The sequence below is a fragment of the Hylobates moloch genome, unplaced genomic scaffold (assembly GCF_009828535.3).
Source record: "Hylobates moloch isolate HMO894 unplaced genomic scaffold, HMol_V3 SCAFFOLD_24, whole genome shotgun sequence".
Lineage (NCBI taxonomy): Eukaryota > Metazoa > Chordata > Mammalia > Primates > Hylobatidae > Hylobates > Hylobates moloch.
Genome location: NW_026652299.1, coordinates 30,376,105 through 30,390,463, shown reverse-complemented (window position 1 = coordinate 30,390,463; position 14,359 = coordinate 30,376,105). Strand labels below are relative to the sequence as shown.

The 14,359-nt window shown below is 39.0% G+C and overlaps 1 pseudogene; it reads right to left on the bottom strand.

The window, feature by feature from the left end:
• Positions 1-563: 563 nt before the first annotated feature.
• LOC131382429 (histone-lysine N-methyltransferase SETMAR-like) lies at positions 564-1,587 on the bottom strand (annotated as a pseudogene).
• Positions 1,588-14,359: the final 12,772 nt, after the last annotated feature.

Sequence of the window (14,359 nt, the reverse complement as noted above, 5' to 3'; positions counted from 1 at the left end):
TCCATCAAGTAACCCTGGTAGAGAAAAGACCAATGGGCAAGCACTTTTGCAAGCTGCGTTTATTTAACAGCATATGAGAGCAGTGTGTCAGCTGATAAGCAAGGAGGCAATTATGGTTAACAGGTCTTTGGGGCCAGAAAGGGAAGGAAAGGAGGCCCTCTTTACTCCTACTGTTGTCTGATCAGCATTTCTGTTGAGGAGCATTTCCCCACACCTGCAGGACAAATGTATGTTTATACACATCTACTTTAAAGAGTAGCCTGTCTGAGAGCAAGTTTGCCTGCATAAGTTTTTCTTAAACAGATATTAAAATGTGAATTTGTTGAAAACTGTTAGATTTGCTCCAACTCAATGTAATTTAATTTTGTCGGGGATGAAGGAAGGTAGAAAATAAGAAAAAAGAACAGGATGTTATAATAAGGAGGGATTAAGATAATAAAGTGAAACTATGATAGTATAAATTCAAAGTTCAGAATCGGAAATGATAAAGGTTAGTGCAAAAGTAATTGCGGTTTCAGACCATCAACTTTAAATCATTATAACTAGGCTCAAATACATCTGTATTAATCAAAATAGGAAACATTACAGTCAAGACATTTTTGCCAATTGAGAAATGTTTTTGTATTCCTGTAGCATAAAAATCTGTCTTTGGGATTAGACAAACTCTTGGAAAAACATTTTCTGTATCTTGCTGGTGGTGGAAACATTTGCCCTGCACAAAGTTGTCAAGATGTTTGAAGAAGTGGTTGTTGGTTAGTGAGAGGTCAGATGATTGTGGTGGATGAGGCAAAACTTCATAGCCTCATTTGTTCAACTTTTGAAGTGTTCATTGTGTGACTTGCAGTTGAGTGTTGTTGTGGAGAATTGGGCCCTTTCTGCTGATCAATGCCAGCCGCAGGTGTTGCAGTTTTTGGTGTATCTCATGGATTTGCTGAGCGTACTTCTCAGATGTAACGGTTTCACCTGGATTCAGAAAGCTGCAGTGGATCAGACTGGCAGCAGACCACCAAACAGGGACCATGACCTTTTTTTGGTGCAATTTTGGTTTGGGGAAGGGCTTTGGAGCTTCTTCTCAGTCTAGTCACTGAGCTAGTCATCACTGGTTATAGTATAAAATCTACTTTTCATCGCATGTCACAATCTGATTGAGAAGTGGCTTGTTGTTGTTGTGTAGAATAAGATGAAGACAAAACTTCAAAATGATGATTTTTTTGATTTTCACTCAGCTCATGAGGCACCCACTTGTCGAGCTTTTTCACCTTTCCAACTTGCTTCACGTGCCAAATAACTGTAGAATACTTGACATTGAGTTCTTTGGCAACCCTTGTAGTTGTAAGAGGATCAGCTTTGATGATTGCTCTCAATTGGCCATTGTCAATTTCCAATGGCTGGCCACTATGTTCCTCATCTTCAAGGCTCTCTTCTCCTTTGCAGAACTTCTTGAACCACCACTGCTGTACACTCGTTAGCAGTTCCTGGACCAAATGCATTGCTGATGTTGTGAGTTGTCTCTGTTGCTTTATGACTCATTTTGAAGTCGAATAAGAAAATTGCTCAAATTTGCTTTTTGTCTAACATTATTTCCATAGTCTAAAATAAATACAGAATCAGCAGCAAGTAATAAGTTTTTAACAAAAAAGCAAGAAATGTGTGTTAAAATGATGTATAACATAACCACATTTATTGAAGAATGTACTCCAATATCAAATGGAAAATTTCAATTATGCAAAAACCACAATTATTTTTGCACCAACCTAATATTAAGGAGAATACTTAGAAAGAAGAGTAAAATGATGGAAAAATAGAGAGAGTGAGAGCAAAAGCAAGGAACAAAACCTCAAAATCAGACTCAGATACTCAAAATCATTTTGTTCCCAAAGACAGAGAAATCAGACAGAAGGGATTTATGACAGAAATGCTTGAGATTGTCCAGGCTGCATCCTGGAGCAACTTGCTGTTCGCAGAGCACATGAGTGGAGAATCACTCACACCAAGTGACAGCATCATGGAATTTCAGAACAAAAACCAAAGGAAGATCCTAAAAGGTTGGAGAGATGGTAATCAGCAGTCATCCTATAATGAAGGAGGAGTTGATGTAAGGTTCTGCAGTCGCTGTCTCAGACATTAAAACTGCAGTGGAAGAAATGCTTTCAAAACTCCAAGGAAAATGATTTTCAAGCTAAAAATGTTATACCTCACCCAGCTACTAATCAAGTATGAGAAAGTAATACAGACTTTTCAGATAAGCAAGACCTAACATTTTTTGGTTTTGTCCTATTTTTTTTTTCAGGATATACTCCCCCAAAAGGAGGAAAAGAAGCAAGGAGTAGGAAATCCTGGTATTTGGGCAAAGGGAATGTGATGCTTAATAAAGCACAGTGTGATTCCTGGCTGACAGGGAAGGGGACACTCAGGAGAAAAGCTGAGCTGCTGGCCTGGGAACAATGTCTTGACTGGAGCAGTGAAATCAAAGGCTTCAGGATGCAAGGATGAAATGAACCCGCATGTCTGATGTGTTTGGACTCATTGAAAGGAGAATCGCATCTCTGGTAGTTTAAGGATAAACTTGTGATAGACCTATAGTCCATCAAACATGTGAAAACTTAAGAAAATAGAGATTCATGAGAGAATCAATGTAATACAGTAATTGGCTTAGGTCCACTACTATTTATGAGGTCACAATGACAACAACACTGAACACTGATGTGACCCAAAATTGTGCCTTAATTATTCTGGGTGGAGGGTGGAGGATGTGCAAGAAAGTGAAATCCTGATTTTTCCACAGTAAGAAACCCATAGTGATACCTGAAATTGACAAGTCAAAATTATTAGCATAAACATGTTATTTAGAAAAATAGAGGATGGTACCAGAGAATTTTTAGGGGATGAGTTAAAATCAGGGGAAAAGATAGGTGGTACATCTTACAAAACATTTTTACTTTTTAAAGTAAGTATACTTTATATGTTGGTTAGGTAATTTTTCAGATTTAATTATTCGATTAAAATTCAAGTACGAAATACCTAGGAATTGAAATTGGCACTGTGGAAGATGTAGGAAATACAGGGGAAATTTCAGTATATGTTCTACAGAGAACCTGGAAAAGTTGAAAGTCAAAGTCTTGTATATAAATAAACTACTCAAAGATTGATGATCAAGTGGTAAGTTTTCTGGAGCAGGTTGGAGTAACAGGGAACCAGAGAAGGCAGTCCCATGTGGACGAACCAGTCAAGGGCAGCTTCATGGAGGAGGTGAGACACAACAGGCCCTGGAAGGAGATCTTCATGTAAACTGAGACTTGGCAACATTTTCTGAATGTTTCTGCTGATTTCCTTTCCTTTTTTTTGAGATGGAGTTTTACTCTGTCACCTAGGCTGGAGTGCAGTGGTGTGATCTCTGCTCACTGCAACCTCTGCCTCCCAGGTTCAAGCAATTCTCTGCCTCAGCCTTCCAAGTAGCTGTGATTATAGGTGCCCGCCACCACGCCCAGCTAATTTTTTTTATATTTAGTAGAGATGGGGTTTCACCATGTTGGCCAGGCTGGTCTTGAACTCCTGACCTCGCAATCCACCCACCTCGGCCTCCCAAAGTGCTGGGATTACAAGCGTGAGCCACCACGCCCGGCTTGTGCTGTTATGATTTCAATTCATTCCTTGATTTAATTCTTGATTTAACTCCATGCAGTAGGTTTTATTGTGATGATCTCTCCTTTTCAGATGAAACCTTGCAAGAGCTACACAAGCTGAGCATCTTGTCTGCACTCACATGAATTTTAAATAGCTAGTTGGGGTTGAATGAGCAACTTACATGATAGTTCAGCGTTCTCATCTGAACAATAAGTGTATTAGGCTAAGTGAACTCCAAAATCTCTTCCATGCCCCATTCTTTGATCCTATAATCCCGAAATTGTGACTTCTCTTGGACCTTGGCTAGGGGTGAAGTGGGGGATGAGCATGTTCAGGTCTTACATTTTTATAATTTAAATATTAGTACCCCTTGCCTCCAAGTTAAAAAAATAATAATAATAAAAGAAAAGGGTGTGGTGGTTAGGACTTCAATGTTAAAAAATTCAGTCACCCACCAGCTAGTTAGCTCTTGTGACTATAGTTCCTCTTCATCACCAATGCAAGGTGGCTAGAGCTTAGCTTCCAAAGTCAGTGAATTCAAAGTTTGGAAAATAGTCCAGTTTACAGTTCAAGCACCTTTAACTTGTATTCTAATTTAGTTGGGTATTTCATTGAGTTACTTGACCCAGAGCAAAGCATTTGATCCCTTCATGAATTCCAGCCTCAGGTATTTGCACCTCATACACACCAAGAAGGCTTGAATCTAAGTGTGCTCACTCAGTATTAGGAGTTAAACCTGATAGTACTAAATTTCAGCCCAGGCTTTCTTACTGCATTTTCCTACTGGCTGACACAGGGAAGTAGTACATAGTGGTTGAGATCACAGGATTGGGATTCAAGATCTGTCCATAAGTCCTTGCTCTATTCTTGCTGTATGACCTTGATGCCAAACACTCTAGACTCTACTTTCTTACGTGAAAAATAAAGAAAGAAAACAACGTAGTGCCTATTGAACAAGGCTATTGTATTAAATGAGATAATAAACATAAAACTTTTAGGATAGGACTTCAAATTTTATGTTTCAACAAATATCAAGTATGTTTTGTTGTTTTTGTGGTTTGGCATTAATTTGCTTATCTATCTATCTATCTATCTATCTATCTATCTATCTAGCTAGCTAGCTATCATCTACCTACCTACCCATCTTTTTCAGGGACTTACTGATAATATGTATTTTTATCCTTACCCCAGTCAAATCATTGGTTATTTGGGGACCATTTCTGGGTGTTCAGACTTCATAATCAATGACCAGATATACTATAAGCAGCTACTTTGTACTGACTTTCACACTTCGGTCTCTGGATTTTGTTTTTTTCCAGTCTTATGACACTCTTTTTGAGATGGCTCTAGGAGACTAATATAGTGGTTGTTGGGACTCAGAATATGCAAAATAACACAAAATATGGCATGCTGTCTTGCTGAGTCCTTAGAACTGAAGGCGATTTGGAAGGACTTCAGCTAGGTCTTCTGGACCTTCTCCCAATCTCCTTTCTTCCTTTCCATTATCTACCAAGTGAGTCACAGAAACTGGAATTTCTATCCTCAAAAACAAGCCATAAAATCCAGGAAGGTCTCTGACCTCCTTCCTTCCCCTTGGAGGTCCTCCGCTGACCAGGGCCTTGTCCCATTCCCCAGGTGATAGGAGGAAGAAATTTCTTACACAGACACAGAAAACAAGCTGAGAAAATAGGCTTTGCTGGGTTCACCCCTCATTTTATTATCTAGATAATACACTTTTTGTCCAATCATGTTTCTCTATAATCATTCACTTCTCTCATCAGACTTAGAAGTACACAATTTTCCCTGGGTCTTGTAAAACTGTGATTAAATAAATTATTTAAGCCTCTCTCTTGTTATTCTGTCTTATTTTTTTATTTTTTATTTTTTGAGATGGAGTCTTGCTCTGTTGCCCAGACTGGAATGCAGTGGCATGATCTCAGCTCACTGTAACCTCTGCTTCCCAAGTTCAAGCGATTCTCCTGCCTCAGCCTCCCAAGTAGCTGGAACTACAGGCGCCCGCCACCACACTCAGCTAATTTTTGTATTTTTAGTAGAGATGGGGTTTCACTATATTGGCAAGCCTGGTCTTGAACTCCTGACCTCGTGATCTGCCCGCCTCAGCCTCCAAAGTGCTGGGATTAGAGGTGTGAGTTCCCATGCCCAGCCATTATTCTGTCTTTTCTTATAGTAGTGTTGGTCATGACCCCTGCAATAAATGAGGAGGAGAAAGTACTTTTTCTCTTCTACATGGTATTAGTTATGCTGAAAAATAAGGTATTCAGAATCAAATTACTCCATGTCCTATGTGCTCCTCTTCTAACAATGACTAGCAGAGCAGCAATTGAGGTAGTTATGTTATCTTTTGGAGAATAAACTTCCTCATCAGCAAATGGGAATGTTGGGACATACTTTGTTCTTAGAAAGTAAGAATGTGATTGTGAGACTGGGATGGTGAGAATGAGAGATAATGCACAAATGCAGTGCAGAGAACAAAAACTCAATAAAATATGTTGACATTGTTATTACCTGCTCTGGCTAGAAAGAAACTTAACTCATCATTATTCTCACTTCAGAATTTAATCATGATAAACTCTAAGATTTTATATATTTTATGGAAAAGTGAATCAATTTTTATCTTTTGATTCTCCCTCAAAACTTATGAACATGTTTCTTAAACTCAGTGGATTTTTATTTTTTCTCAGAATAGAATCACAAACTGATAAATTGAGTGGAGAGGACCCCAGTATACATCTTATCTACTCCCCTCCTTTGAAGGGGAAGACACTGAAGTTCCAAGTGGCAAAACAACAACAACAACAACAACAACAAAAAAACCTGCCTCAACTCTCCCAGCTCCTTAGGAGAAGAATTCTGCCCTGTTAGAGGAGTCTCACATCTTTACAGAGCAGCATTCTGTGTCTGTTCTCTGCGGAGGTTTAATGCATTCTTTGACAGCCTCTTTAGCACTTCAGATTATTAAAATTATTAAAAACACTGACAATTAAATCACAACACTGCTGTCCTTCTTGCCCCTCATTTCACTCCCAAACTTTAACAAAGCATTTAGGCTCTCTTTTCTGCACAGAAATGTACCCTAATCTTTCCAGTTAACATCTCTAACCTGTTTCAAAACAGGAACAGTGGTGGTATCAGGTAGCCTGTTCCAGTTTCTACAGAGCTATTCAGAAAACTGTTCCTTAAAACTGACAGTCTAGCTCTCATTAGATGGACCCTTTCATGTTCAAATTTACGAAAACAGCACTATATCTTCTTAACCCTTCTTCATTTTCATCTAAATAATACTAATTCTTCTAATCTCCTTTTGAGTCTACTTTGCTGGTTGATTATTTCTTGTCTTTACTCTTTTCTATTCTCCAGAGAGAGGTTCCCCAGGTATGAGGGCCTTTGTATTTATTTGAATGGACTCAGTGGAGATACTCTCTCTGACAAAAAGACAGGAGCACAGGTTAGGCATTTAGTGTACATTTGTGAGGATGAAAAGAGGCAGAAATTCAAGATGAGAGGCTAACAGCATGGTTCTGTACACAAAACAAACCAACACAGACATTTGTACCCAAGACCACTTCTTGCCTCAAGTTGTGCCCAAGAAGGAAGGCAGGGCTTGAAAGCTCAGTGATGGGCCTGAGCCTTGATTTCAGCTCCAGGTGTGGCTCTTGTATTTTTCTGCTCACCTCTTCTGACTTACCTGGGGTCAAATTCTGACCTTTTAACAGTGCGACCTTAGATATTTGACTTCATCTTGCTCATCTTCTCAACTTCTGCATGGTGTAAAATGAAGATGAGAGTGCTTTGCACTAATTCTGGAAGAATCTGAACTGACTGTTGAAGTAAGTACCTGGCAAGCAGTCGCTCAACATATGGCAGAAAAGACACTGCTGCTGCTGTTGATGTGGAATCAGGGGAAACAGATAGAATTCATTCCAAATGTTAGGGAGAATGATGTTTTCTTAATCCTTCAGGCTGTTAGTTTTAGTAAAACAAACAAAAATCGTTTGCTTTGACAAAGAACCCAAATCTATGAAATTAACCACTTACACAACCAGATAAAGTTATGAGTTGGAGGATAGTCTGATCCACAGATAATAGATTCCTAGTTATTAATAGTGATGTGGTAATAAACGAGGTTTCTAGGAGATGTTTTCACCTTGTGGATAATGTCATGGTAGTTAACTAAATTGTTTTGCACAAAGCATTTCTTGGTGTCTTCTGCCAAAAGTTTATCATCCTCCCATCCAAGAACTAACCGGGCCCAACACTGCTTAGCTTCTGAGATCAGACACGATCAGCATGACCATATACAAAAAGGTATCATCCTGAGCTTGAAGGAACATTCATCACAATCAGGGCACAATTTTAAAATTCTTAACGTTTTTACCTATGCAATTATTTTTTAAAGAAGTGACTGATTTGATCAGTCTTTGGTCCCATCCTACATGAGCATTATTATTTTGTGTTCTTTGGCTTGACCTAGCCTCATGGTGGAAAACCGATACTGAAGAAGCAGCGTCTTCTTGCTTAGACCTTTCCTAATGGCATCAAGCTTGAGAGCTGTAAAGCCTCTCCATCTCCCCTGGATCAGCTCTCTCATTTCACATTAGAGGAAACTACATTGTGGAGAGTCGAAATGTCTAGTCCAAGGTCACACCATGTGTCAGGAATAGATTTGAGGCTAGGATCCAGCCAGGCTTCTGAATATCAGGCCACTGTAATGTCCACTTTCACAGAATAAAAATAAATTAATGGGGGCTGAGAGAAAATGTCACATGCTGAGAAACACTGGTATAAGTGATATAAAGTCATCATGTCTCTTCACTGCAGAGGTTCGTTCAGTTTGTTCATACACATTAAAGTGTCAGATTTAGGGAATATACTTTATTTCTGAAATATTTACTCATATGATGCTTTTTATTTGTACAGTATTTTAATTTTTCATGGGAACCCCATGTATAGCTTTTAGGACTTTTTTTGCAGACCACAGTTTCAATGGCGCTACATTAACTACTTCCTGACATTAACTCAAACTAAATCACACCTCAAATTGCAGGACCAGCAACAGCTATTCCTGTATCTCTGAGACCACCAGACACCTGGCCCATAGTGGGAGCTATGTGCATTTTGAACAGTGCTGCGTATTTTCATAAGTATAATAAAAAATGAGGCCAGTGAGCAGTTAGCCCAATAACTGAATCTAAATGGAAATTGTTTCCATTTAGCCCATCATGCCACTGTTGAGATGCATTTTGATAAATTCTTTCATTAGAAAGGCTTTCTTTCTTTTCTTTTCTTTTTTTTTTTTTTTTTTTTTGGAGTTTCACTCTGTTGCTCAGACTAGAGTACAGTGGCACAGTCTCTACTCACTGCAACCTCCACCTCCCGGGTTCTAGTGATTCTCCTGCCTCAGCCTCCCGAGTAGCTGGGACTACAGGTGCATGCCTCCATGCCCACCCGGCCAATTTTTAGTAGAGATGGGCTTTCACTATGTTGGCCAGGATGGTCTCCATCTCCTGACCTCCTGATCCGCCCTCCTCAGCCTTCCAAAGTGTTGGGATTACAGGCGTGAGCCATCACACCCAGCCAGAAAGGCTTTTTTCTAAGTGGCCTTCAGTTAGAAAAATAATAATCAGGCTTCTGAAAGAGTTGCCTTAATATAAGTTTAACATTTAAAGAATACATATAAAACTCAACATGGAAATTCAATAAATATTCAATAATAAGAAACTAGGGATAATTGCTAAGATTTCTAGGATACACAAGTTATTTACTTTCCTTCAGTGTTTTCAGGAATATATTCAACACTTTATTTTTGTCTTTACCAAATTCAAAATATTCTGTCGGATAGAATTTCAAATACCTGATTTTCTGAACTCTCCTCACAGTTCTCTCCTGTTCCACACTTCTCACTGAAGTCACCATCCTATTTCAGTCTGACCCTTAACTATTGACCCATTCAACAACATGAACAGAGAGGCTGCAAAGCCTTCTATGTGCTCAGCAGCATATAAGGGATAGTGTGTACTCAGCGTTGGCCGCTGCCCTCAGGAAGCTCAGGAACCGACGGGTAATCACAGAAATAGATAACTGGCAAACACCATCCTAGTAACAGAGGCATACAAAAGTAGCAAGAGGAAAGCTGAGGGGCACACGTCTGTGTCATACAGAAAGAGCACAATGGAGAAAGAGTCCTTCCTTTGACCTTTATTCATATTAAAGGTGTGGTCTTATTTGACCCCACTTTATTTTTTTCTCTACAAATCTTCCCTTTCCGAATTTAGGGGTGTTTACCCCTTTCATTCAGGTTCATCAAATTTTGTCACCCTTTTTTCAGTAGTAACCTTTGGCCAGCATATCCTGTCACCTTAAAATATATTCATTTCTTTCATATTAACAGATTTTCCTAGTGAGGTTTATCTATGTATTTGATAAGCATATTATCACTCATGTAAGTGGAGTTATTGTAGATTTGCAATATAACGTACTCTAGGACTAATTATTGCGAAATAGTAAGTATGGCCTTAGTTGAGATTGAGTTATAGAAAGTCACTCTAAAAGTCAGTTATTCTTCCACCAAAGTGCACCGTCCGTGATTATGGAGAAGAACATCTTTTGAGACAGAAATCATCAAAGCCTTTTTAAAAAGAGATAGATTGTGGTTATTGTTTCCATCTTGTTCCTACATTCCTGTACACTTTCACTGAAACAAACTAAATTAGTATTGAAAGGCTTGTTCTTTTTGGAGTCTTGTGTTATAATGTCATAATATCTCATGCTTTTTCAAAGCATGATTACCCCAGATGGGTTATATGATGGTTCACTGCACCTTTCTTGTTTTCTGACTGGCCTGAGACTTTTCAGAATGTCTCCTTTCCCCTCCTAAGGACAAGTATCTAGAGTCAATGCCAGGGATTATGGCCAAGCCCACTGAAAGCCCCGAAGGCATGGCATTCAACTCTGCTGATTTGGGTGTGACACTGCTCCTGGGTTTTTCTTTATCTTTCAGCATGTAGATTTGACCTTGCCACAAAGCTGACAGTTTTTCAACTCGAAAATTCACATCTAGCTTTTTTTAAAGTCAGCAATGAGAAAGCCACACAAACTTTCAGTATTTTTATGGCTTTCTATAAAGGGCTCTTCTTTCTAGCAAGCAAAAATTTTTTGGCCAATTATTGAATGTAAATTTATATCATTTATTTTCTCTTTTTTGCTTATAAGTGCCTTCCAGCTGTAGGCTTCCTTGCTTTGTCCTTAAACAGCCTTTTTACTTCTTTATGCTTTTTGCTTAACTGCCTTGTTTGTATTATTTATCCTAACTCAAAAATGCAGATCTGAAGTTATGTAATTTGACCCACCATCCGTGAGATGCTCATTCTAATCAGACCATTTTCCCAAAACCTGGGGACAAGATCACCAGTTGGATTGTTCCAGGCACCCTAAGCCCTGACATTTCGCACAAAGGTTTTAGGTGATCAATATCTCATGACATACCTATTACTCATGTAAAGCACATGTTTGGAAGCTTAGAATTATTCTATAGACATTTCTATACATTAGCATCATCTATGCTAAGCAAACAAAACTCCCTTTCTCCACAATATAATTATTTTCTTTAAAGTGGCCCACTTAGCCTGATTAACTCGACTGTACAATTAAATGCATAATCCAGTCATGTTCCTGAGACTTGTGCAAAAGTTTTAAACTTCTTCTGGGTCCTCCAACCCAGAGAAACAAGATTCCAACAAATAGGAGAGTTTATTTCTATCGTTTAAGTGGAATGTTTATATGTTTTATGGCTGGAAAATATTTTCATATTCACAACCTCTTCTTTTTAAAAGAAAAAAAGATTTCAGGAGAACTCTTTTAATTAAAAGCAAGAAACTGAGATTATCTTGTTCATCACTGTCAATGCTGTAACCCAAAAATCCAAAAGGCCCCTTTGCTTTAAATCCTTGCCTATTCCGCTCGAGAGTAGTCTTGGACTCTTGGATTCCACACCTTTCTGAAAGCTAGCTCTCGGTATTTTCAGCCTCATTTCCAAGTGCAAGTGCGCACTTTAATAGCATCAGTTTCCAAAACGTAAAGAGCATTTATTTCTTATCTCTGCTTCTCATACTAAAATAGGCTAGACTTTGAATTCAATTAATATTTGTCTAATTCTGGAGTCAGGAAAAACACAACCTGCGAGTAAAAGCAGGCCAAGTGCCTGTTTTTGTAAGGCCTATGAGCTAAGGTTTTCGTTTTGCATTTTAAGTGGCTGAAAAAAATTAAAAACACACCAATATTATATGAAACTTACGTTTCAGTTTTTCTGCATAAAGTTCTATGGAACACAGCCAAGTTCATTCATTTATGGAGTGCCCACAACTTCTGTCACACTACAATGGCAGAGTGAAGTAGTTGCAACAGAGACTGGCCCTTGAAACCTAAAATATTTACTATCTGTTCATTTACAGAAAAGATTTCTCAATCCCTACTGTAATTGATGGATATTTTCTCCTTCTCCTGGCTTGCAGTTGTAATACCAATAACTAATAACTAATATCAATAGCTGATATTGCTCTGTATAATATGCAAATATACTTCAACATTGTTCATTTTACTACTCGTAATAACTCAGTGAGTGGAATATTTTATATACATACTACAAATTAGACATCCGAAGCTCAAGATAGTGATTCATCTATCACTAGGAAGATGATGGCTGGGATGAAATGAAGCCTTCCAATACCAAATCTCGTCTGATACTTGGTTGGAAACAATGTGCCCTAAATAGAATTCTGTTTCATTTTAACATGTGCCCTATTGTGTCCCAAGTTATTCTTTCTGGTGGGTTCGTGGTCTTGCTCACTTCAAGATTTAGGCTGCAGACCTTTGCAGTGACTGTTACAGCTCTCAAAGGTGGCACGGACCCAGAGAGTGAGCAGCAGCAAGATTTATTGCGAGGAGTGAAAGAATACAGCATCCACAGCGTGGAAGGTGACCCAAGTGGGTTGCCGCTGCTGGCTGGGGTGGCCAGCTTTTATTCCTTTGTTTGTCCCACCCATGTCCTGCTGATTGGTCCATTTTAGAGAGTGTTGGTTCGTCCATTTTACAGAGTGCTGATTGGTCCATTTTACAAACCTCTAGCTAGCCACAGAGTGCTGATTGGTGCATTTTTACAGAGCACTGATTGGTGCATTTTACAAACCTCTAGCTAGCTGCAGAGTGCTGATTAGTGGGTTTTACAATCCTAGCTACAGAGTGCTGATTGGTGCATTTTGCTATTCTCTTGTAAGGCAGAAAAGTTCTCCAAGTCCCCACTCGACCCATGAAGTCCAACTGGCTTCACCTCTCGCTATTTGTTGCCTTTGTTCCCTTAACCCATAAGCGGAAACTTTGATGTAAAAGGTCATTCTCCCGTCTTTGCTGTGCCGTCTGTCATTTTTAAATAACAATTTTCTAACCTTATTCTAACCTATATTGAGCTATGTACAATTTCCTGAATTGTCTTCTTTCAAATGCTACTTCCTCTCTCTTGAGTACTATTTTCCACCTAAATTTTAATCATACTCTAGGCCTGTGAGACACAGCTGGAACAACAGCTCCCTCAGCCAGGTATCCTCTCATATGTGCTAATCAAGACACTGGGTTAGTCTCTACAGCACCTGCTATACAGGCTTGTTGCTCACCTGCTGACCTCCACTACATCACCATGGCCCCTAGCAAGCAGAAGCCACATCTTATTATGTGATTATTCCCATTATCTTACACAAAATATATATCAAAAGGGCTGACCAACATTTATTTAAAGAGTCAATGAATTAAGGAGGAAATGAATAGTTTCTCACAGATAATATACAATAAAAGTAGTATTAGACACTACAATATTAACACAAAAAGTCATCTCACAGGCCAGGTGTGGTGGCTCACGCATGAAATCCTAGCACGTTGGGAGACAGAGGCAGGCTGATTACCTGAGGTCAGGGGTTCGGGACCAGCCTGGCCAACATGGCAAAACCCCATATCTACTAAAAATACAAAAATTAGCAAAAAAGTCATTTCACAAATTCTAAGGAAGGATAAAATAAGAAGATATTTTTTCATGTCAAATAAAATGCTAAAGAACCTATATGCAGACAGACACTAAGTTGATCCCTGTCTATTTGTCTTCTAGCAGCTTGATTTGTAAGTTTGCCCACTTTTTAGAATTTATTTACTTAATTATTTGTGTGTTTATTTTTTAGAAAGGGGTTCTCGCTGTGTCGCCCAGGCTGGAGTGCAGTGGTTATTCACAGGTGTCATCACAGATCATTTCAGCTTTGAACTCCTGGCCTTAGTGATTCTCCCACCTTAGCTTCCCTAGTAGCTGTTACTACCACTTGCTGGAATTTAAATAGAGAAAGCATAAATGGGATGTTTAGCATCTAACACACTGCAGGCTCTCAATTAACATTGCATCATAGAGTTTGCTCGATATGCTTACCAGCTCCTTCACAGAAACCCAAAGGGAAGACCCGCAGGATAGGAGTGAACTCTTACCTGAATGTACCCTCGAGATTCCAAGATGGGTGCCATGCGTGCTGAATAAGTTCTCTCTGTTTATTGGTGGGAGCACTTGATTTCTACCTGGTCATAAGTTTATGTACTAAAACATGTTTCCTATTGGCCCCAGCTTTAGGTAAATATTATTCCTCCAGAGAATGTTTTACGGTCTTAGACATCCACAAAAAAATTCCAACTG